Here is an 8,631-nt window from a genome sequence, read left to right as displayed (position 1 = left end):
AGATGAGAGATTCATAAAATGCAAAAAATAGTGTTGCTTCTGTTGTGTATGCATGTGATTTAGGATGAAGAAGTGAGGGGTTTTGTGTTTGGAAGAAGAAGAATGGAGAATGGTAAAAGAAAAGTGGGAAAGTGGCTTTAAAGGTGCTGAAACGATAAAGACCGGCGTGATACCCCACGCCGGTCTTTGCCAGAAACTTTCTTCAAAGGCGCTCATATTTTTTTCTTTTTTCTGGCAATGACCGGTTTCATGTCCAGTTTTATGATCGACGCTGGCCATGCCCACTCTTTTTTTTATTACCTGCAAAACAATAAATGAAATTAGCACTACTAATGAAGTGAATTCAAATAAAAACACAAATAATAAAGTGTGGATTGCCTCCCAAAAGCGCTAAGTTTAACATTTTTAGCCAGACAAAATGCCTGCTCTTTTAATCAAAAAATTGAATTCGCTTTGCTATTTCAACTTGATTACCTTTAAAGTAGAGTTTTAGTTGTTGGCCATTAACTATGAACAGATCTTGTCCTTCCTTTTGAATCTCAATTCCACCATATGGACAAACCTGTGTGACAATAAAGGGATCTGACCATCTTGATTTCAATTTGCTAGGGAATAACTGGAGTCGAGAATTGAACAGCAGCACTTTGTCCAACTTTGAATTCGTGCCGTATTATCTGCTTATCATGTCGTAGCTTTGTCCTTTCTTTATAAATTCGAACATTTTCGTAAGATTTTCAATGAATCTCATCTAGCTCAGTTAGTCAGATTATCCTCTTCTTTTTGACACTTTTGAGGTCAAAATTAAGAGTTTTGACCATGCTAATATGCTTGATGCTCCAATTTCACAGGTATATGACATGATTTTTTGTACACTAGTTGATACCAGGACATGCATAAAGGACTCTTACATGCAGTCCGGTATGCCCACAATGCACCATCAAACTTTATTACCCAATCCCTTCTAGATGAATTTATTATCTCATCCGAAATTTGCTTTAATTTTTTATTGGACACTTCCACTTGTCCACTAGTAAGGGGATGATACATGACCCTGTCCAAAATTTCACTCCATATTTTGTCAATAATTCCCGAAATTGACTATTATCAAAGTCAACACTATGATCACTTAAAATAGTTTAGGGCACCCCAAAGGGTGCAAAGATATGTTTCTTGACAAATTTTCCTACACTTTGGCCCTTTGTTATCCGACAAGGCCACTGTTTGAACTCATTTTGTAACATAATTCACTGCGAACAAAATATAGAGATTCTCATATGATGGTGGAAATGGCCCCATGAAGTTTAGACCCCAAACGTCAAATGGTTCTATTTCTAGAATACTGTTTGAGATATCTCTTGATGACAACCTATGTTACCCATTCTTTGGCATTTATCACATTTGAGCATACATGTCCTAACATTTTTAAACAATGTGGGCCAAAAGAAAACAGACTATAGCACCTTTACGGTTGTTCTTTCTAACACATGGTGACCTCTTTATGAGAAGACTGACAGTGATCAAGAATTTCTTGCATTTCCTTCTCTGATACACATCTGCGTATGACGCTATCAGTACAACACTGGAATAATAGAGGGTCCTCCTAGAAATAATGTCTCATCTCAATTAAAAATTTCTTCTTTTGCCGAAATGTCAAATCATTTGATATAATATTAGTAACAAGATAGTTGACAAAATTAGCATACCTAGGTATTTTGATCTTCTGGATGGATCATAGGGGTTCATTTGAGAACTTATCCTAGATAGGGGGTGTCATTCTGTGTATTCCCTTGTTGTAACCTTGACAAGTGGTCTGCCACCAAGTTTTTCGAACCCTTCTTGTCTTTAATTTTCAAATCAAACCCTTGGAAAAACAAGATCCAGCTAATCAATTTGGTTTCATACCCTTTTTGGACAAAAGATACTTAATGGCAGAATGGTCAGTATAGACAATAACCGTTGAACCAACAAGATAAGAGCAAAATTTTTCAAAAGCAAATACTATGGCTAGTGATTCCTTTTCAGTGGTGGTATTATTTACTTGTGTGTCATTAAGAATTTTACTAGCATAATATATAACATACAAGCTCTTATCTTTTCTTTGCCCTAGTATAGCCCTTACAACAGAATCACTGGCATCACACATTGGTTTGAAAGGCAAATTTCAATCTGGTGCAATGATTATAGGTGCCGATATAAGCTCTTTTTTTTTATTTTATTAAAAGCTTGTAGGCACGCATCATAAAAAATAAAAGTCACATATTTAGCTAACAAGCCATATAGATGTTTAGTTATTTTGGAAAAATCTTTTATCAATCTTCTATAAAAATTTGCATGTCCAAAAAAACTTCTCATAGCCCTGGCAAAGTTAGGCAGAGGTAATCTTTCAATTACCTTGATCTTAATTTTGTCTATTTCTATACCTTTTTTTGAAATCTTATGGCCCAAAATTTTCTCCTCTCATACCATAAAATGGCACTTTTTTCAATTTAACATCAAATTGGACTCCTCATATGTTTTCAGGACAAGACTTAAGTTATTTAAACAAACATCAAAAGAGGAATCATAAACAGAGAAATTATCCATAAAAACTTCAATGATGTCTTTCATCATGTTTGAAACGATAGCCATTATGTACCTTTGAAATGTTGTAAGTGCATTGTAGAGTCCAAATGGTATTCTTCTGTAAGTGAATGTGCCATACGGGCATGTGAAAGTAGTTTTTTTCTGGTCATCTGGAGCAATTGGAGTTTGATTATATCCCAAATATCTATCCAAAAAATAGTACAATTTTTGCCCTGTCAATCTTTCTAAAATTTGATCCACAAACGGTAGTGATAAGTGATCTTTTCTAGTGGCGGCGTTCAATTTTCTATAATCAATGCAAACCCGCCATCCAGTGATAGTTTGTGTTGGTGTTAATTCATCTTTATCATTGTTTAACACTATCACGTCTCCTTTCTTTGGGACCACTTGTTTAGGACTCACCCAAGGACTGTCAGAGATAGGATAAATAATTCCAATAGCTAGTAATTTGATTGCTTTTGCTCCTACTACTTTCTTCATGTTGGGGTAAAGTCTCTTTTGATTTTTAATTGGAGACTTTGTATTATCCTCTAGCAATATCTTGTGCATGACTATAGTGGGGCTAATGCTTTTAATATCAGCGATATTGTAGACAATAGCTGATTTATGATCCCCGAGTACTCTTAATAATTTATTAACTTCATTGTAACTCAAAGAAGAGGAAATAATCACAGGACGAAGGAAAGCATATTTTAAGCGGGAAGGTATTGATTTCAGTTCTAATTGATGGCAAGATTTGTCACTTAGAGCAGTAATTTTTTCAAATTGTTGACTCTTAGCAAGAGATAATCCCCCTTGCCCTTCCAAACATTTTACTCACTTTAACGAATTAACATTCTCTACTTGCTCATTTAGATTTAAAGCAATAGTATGTTCAATAAGGTCACTATAATATTCATGTTTAACAATTTCATCAAACACCGAGTTAAACACATCAATATATAAACATGTTTCATTGGTAAAAGGACATTTTAATGACTTAAACACGTTAAACTCTTGCCTATCCTCACCTACTTTCAAAATTAGTTTTCCTTCTCACACATCAATTAATACCCCACCTATAACCATGAATGCTTTACCCAAAATAATCGGCATATTGAGATTTTCTTCCATTTCAAGTACAAAGAAACTAGCAAGAAAATAAAATTTACCGAATTTTATGAGTATGTCTTCAATTACCCCTACCCAATCTGCACCCATAACCAAGCAGGCTCAAGATTCTGCATATCCACCAAGAGATCAGAATATGAATGTGTATATATGGGACATGGATGAGTCTCTAATATTGCTCAAGTCTTTGATAAATGGAACATTTGCTGAAGCTTTCAATGGTGTAAAGAATGTACAAAATGGTGTAGAAATGGGGAAGATGTGAGAGAATCATATTCTTCAAATAAGTGATGATTATTTCTTCTATGAACAAATTGAAAACTGCAATCAACCATATTTGGATGTCATGTGTGAATATGATGATGGCCTAAACCTCTTTGATTATGATTTCCATCATGATGGTTTTGGGCCCCCATTTGATGATGTCGATAAAAGAAAATTAGCATACTGCCATCGAGTTATAGCTCAGAAGTACAAAAAAGGGTTACACAACATCATTGACCTAGCATGGTGAAATCCCGGGATATTCTCTATGATTCAACTGACAGATATACAGATAGATGGTTGTCTTCAGCTCGGGTGTGCTTGGAGCACTGTGCCATTGGGAACACAGACCTCATACCCCCCTATGGACTCAACTCATAGATCTAATTATGCAAGGACTGGATGTGATCATGTAAATGTCTTAGTGACTTTTGGATCACTGATTCCTAGCCTTGCCAAATGCTTACTCTTTTGCCTAGATAGTTTGATTGCTTGTGAGAATGTGTATAGCTCATGGGAGGTGGGGAAGCTCCTGTGCTTTTCATGGATAAGAGAATGATTTAGCAGGCCAAATGTACAGTTTTGTGTCATTGGTGACGGTTGGGAGGAATGTGAAGTTGCAGAAGCAATGAGATGGCCATTTGTTAAAGTTGATCCATGGTCCACCAGTTATCATAGGTTTCCAGGCTTGACATTGAAAGACTTGGACCTCTATCAGTCTATTGTATATGGGAATCCTGAGGGAGAAAACGAAGAGTAATTCAGTATACTCAGAACACAAACTTTAGTGCTGAAGTTAGCTAATTTTGAGGCCCTGCTTGAGCAAATTGAGACTGCAGTTTATGCAATAAAAGTTCCTGAGAACCATATAATTCTGGATAAAAAAATACCCCTACTCGAGATCTCACTGAACAATCAGCTAATTGAAGAACTACCGTTGTAGGCACCATCTCAGCAAATTTTAATTTCTTGTGAAAAGTTAATGACATTAAATTGATGATAGAACCTAGGTCACATAAACACCTATTAACATGAATATCCTAAAAAAAGGCACTGTGAAACTTCCTGAATCCTGTTTCTTTATAGGAAGATGATGTTGAACTACGGCATTGCATTCTTCAGCTAATAGCACAGTGACAAATTCTTCCAACCTTGCTTATTGGACAAGATTTTCTTGAGAAATTTTGCATATGCCAGCATGTTGGCAATGGTCTCAGCAAATAGGATGTTCACTTGCAACTTTTTAAACATTTTTAAGAACTTCTGATATCTACCTTCATTTGCCTTCCTCTTAAGCCTTTGCAGAAATGGAATAGGTGGGACATATGGTTTGATTTCAGGCAATTTCACCAAAATATTATCATTTGAAATTGCATCAGCTGAGTTAGGCCCCTTTTCTCTGGTCTTGTCTTGTTCTTCCTCATTTAACGGCTCTTCTTGCTTCTTTACTTTTTCCTTGGGTTTGTGCACTGGTTCATCCAGCATTTTTCCTGATTGAATGTAACTATCATTGTAATCTCTTTAGGGTTTACCTCAATGGTGCTTGGAAATTTACCCTGTCCCCTCTCAGTCATAGCCCATGTTAGTTGGCCAACTTGTTTTTCGAAACTCTGAATGGATGCTTGTTGGGTCTGGACCATTTAGTCCATCTTCTGCATGTATTGAAGCATGACATCCGCTATTCTTGATTTCTTTTCTTGAACGGGTTGGGAAGGATATTATGGTTATTGAGGTTAACTTTGGAACCTTAGTAGCCCTAAAGGTTTGTTCCCTTGCTCTCTCTATGAAAAAAATTGGATGATTGCACCATCCTAGGTTGTAAGTATTTGAGAAGGGACCATTTCTTTGCTGCATTCTTTAACCTCCTCCATAAACTCCAACAAAGGTCACATTTCTATCATAGTAGAGGGCTCTCTGTTATAACAACCCGCAGCAAAGTGCCCATACATATTACAATTAGCACAAAGCTCCAATTGCTGAGGTTTACAGGTAAGCAAGGATTACATTTGCTGCATCTGTCTACTTAAATTAGCCATTTGTGACCCCAAGTCTTTTTGTGTAGACACTTCATGTACACTTGCTCTCTTTTCCCGAATCACTTTTTGTTGAGAGATGCAAGACAACAACTCATAGATTCCAACTAACTCTTTTGGAGTTTGTTCCTAGTGTATCCTCCTACTGCAAAATCTACCATGTTTGGGATAGTAAATGTCAACTCATCATAAAAGAACTGCACTTGTAGTGCCAAAGGATACTAGTGATAAGGGCATTGAGCAAGCAGCAGTTTGAACCTTTCAAAGGCCTCATGAATAGGTTTTCCTTCCATTTGAGAGAACGTGCATATTTTATTCAACAAATCAATAGTCTTCTGTGGTGAGTAATAGTTAGTCATGAAGATATTGTACACATCTTCTCATATTACCAATGATGCCTCTGGTAAATTCAATAGCCACGACTTCGCTCGATTCCTAAGGTAATACGGGAAGCACCTCATTTGCAATTCATCTTTTGATAGACCATTTAACGGAAAAATTTATGCTACAAAATAAAACTCTCGAGTGAAAGTAAGCAGGTCCTCATTAGTCAGACCGTGAAAATCAAGTAACATGTTAAAGTGCACGGTCTTTAGCTCATAGTTTCTGGCCCCTTCACTTAGCCTGATATAGTGTGGGGATGCTGCTATGATGGAATACTGGATATTCCTCAGATGAAACCCAACAGGTAGAGCTACTGGTGGCACAATTTACTGGTTGTTAACATTGTTATTGTTGCCTCGATTCTTTTCCACCATTGTTTCTTCGTTTGAACTTGCTGACCCTACTAATTCTAGTGCACTATTGATTCCCGGTGATTGTAGGTGTTCTACTTGCCTATGCAAATGAGCTTGTTTCCTATGATATTTTGCAGTTTTCTCTATCTCAGAATCATACAATAAATCATCCTTTTATGATTAGGTCATACACCAAATTCCTATGCAAGAGGGTTGAAGATAAAGTGAAGAATGAGAGATATAAAGTAAATAAAAACAAAAATCCAAACGAAAATTAAAAGAGAAACAACTAAAGTAGAAAAATTAAGTTTCATCTCCGGCAACGGTGCCAAAACTTAATCAACGAATTCCTATAAGTGCACATGATCAATCGTTGTAGTAAATTACTTAAAGTATTCCAGGGTTTGAACCCACAGGGACGAGTTAATTTTTAATACTTTAATTATTATAAAAAGATTAAATTTGTAGAGAATTTGTATTATCACGGAAAAAACTAGCAATTGATTTGGTTAAACTAATAAGGAGTAAGAAAGCAATAGTTGTGCAAACCTAGGGTTCAGGTTTTAATCCAGAGTTTGAATTAATTTCCAATTCTTTTTCTTGTCAAACTATGAATGCATCACACAGTTATATTTTAGATTATCTCTCGATATATCTAAATTCTGCCTAATCAAATCCTATGTCTCTCTCAAGGTTGCAAGTATTCAATTAAACAGTTTAAAAACTTAGGTGATATAAGTGTATCATACAAACCCTAACCTACTCGCAATATTAGGTTAAATATGTCTATCTATCTAGCGCACGATTATATCTCCTTTCGTAATTCAATACTATCCAAAAGTCATATTCATGGTGATCAAGCATAAGTATGCAATTAAAAGTGAGATAGATAAATCATAGCAAAAGACAAGAACTTTAATTAAAAGAATCAATCAAATCTCTTTCATAAGAACCCTAACCCTAAAAAAAGTTTAATGCAATATAATGAAGAAATTAAACCACCAATTCAAGAAGTAGTATAAAGGAGAATAGTTAGAGAAAGGAAGTTTTAGTGTTTAGCTCCAACTTCTCCCTTGGGCTCCTTGAATCTCTTCCCTCACGCTTGATCTTGATCTCCAAGGTTATGTGAAAAGATGAAAGAGTATGTTGCCCTAATTAAAACTAATGTTTTTCTCCCCGAAAAATGACCTAACAACTCCTATATATAGCTATTGCATGTTGCCCTCGAATCCTGCTCAGAATAGGTTTCTTATTGGGAACAAAAAGCGTGTGTGACATCTATTTGATGAAGATTGGTGCGATGTTCGGTGTGAAGACCGGTGCCGGTCTTTGAGCTTCAACTATAATATCTAACTTCTGGTGATGTCTGGCGTGAAGACTGGTGCCATGCCCGGCGTCGGTCATTGATACAATTTTTAGAAATTCTTCTTTTGGCCCTCGAACTTCGAAATCTTATCATGTTTTTCACCCAATTCCTTCAATTTCTCAATTCAATTCCTGCAACATCTATATAACTTCAAATGGGCAACTTTCCTTCCACTTTAAGCATATAACACATAATTACAAATCAAGAATACCTATAAATTTTTATAATCTACTCTCTATCATTAACCCGGTTAGCAAGTTAGTGAATGCAAATAACACCTTATGGAGACTAATCACAAGTCTTGCAAACTCTCTTGAATCACCCAATGTTAGTTTAGCCCAATTCTTGAAATTACTTTTGTTATAGTTTTGCAGTAGATTCCATATTCTTGTAATCCCAAGTCATGAATAATCATCAAACACTTGCTAAAATTACTTTTGTAATAGGTTCCATATTCTTGAAACCCCAATTCATGAATAATCATCAAACACTTGATATATTTCTATGATATAAGCTATTGACTATTTGACCAACTATT

General features: G+C 35.7%; 1 pseudogene; it reads left to right on the top strand.

Moving 5' to 3' along the window:
* Positions 1-3,748: 3,748 nt before the first annotated feature.
* LOC113691237 (protein phosphatase EYA-like) lies at positions 3,749-4,813 on the top strand (annotated as a pseudogene).
* The last annotated feature ends 3,818 nt before the right edge of the window (positions 4,814-8,631 follow it).

This window comes from Coffea arabica, chromosome 1e, assembly GCF_036785885.1.
Source record: "Coffea arabica cultivar ET-39 chromosome 1e, Coffea Arabica ET-39 HiFi, whole genome shotgun sequence".
In the NCBI taxonomy this organism is placed as follows: domain Eukaryota; kingdom Viridiplantae; phylum Streptophyta; class Magnoliopsida; order Gentianales; family Rubiaceae; genus Coffea; species Coffea arabica.
Note: the sequence above shows the minus strand (reverse complement) of the source record. Positions and strands in the feature narration are given on the sequence as shown.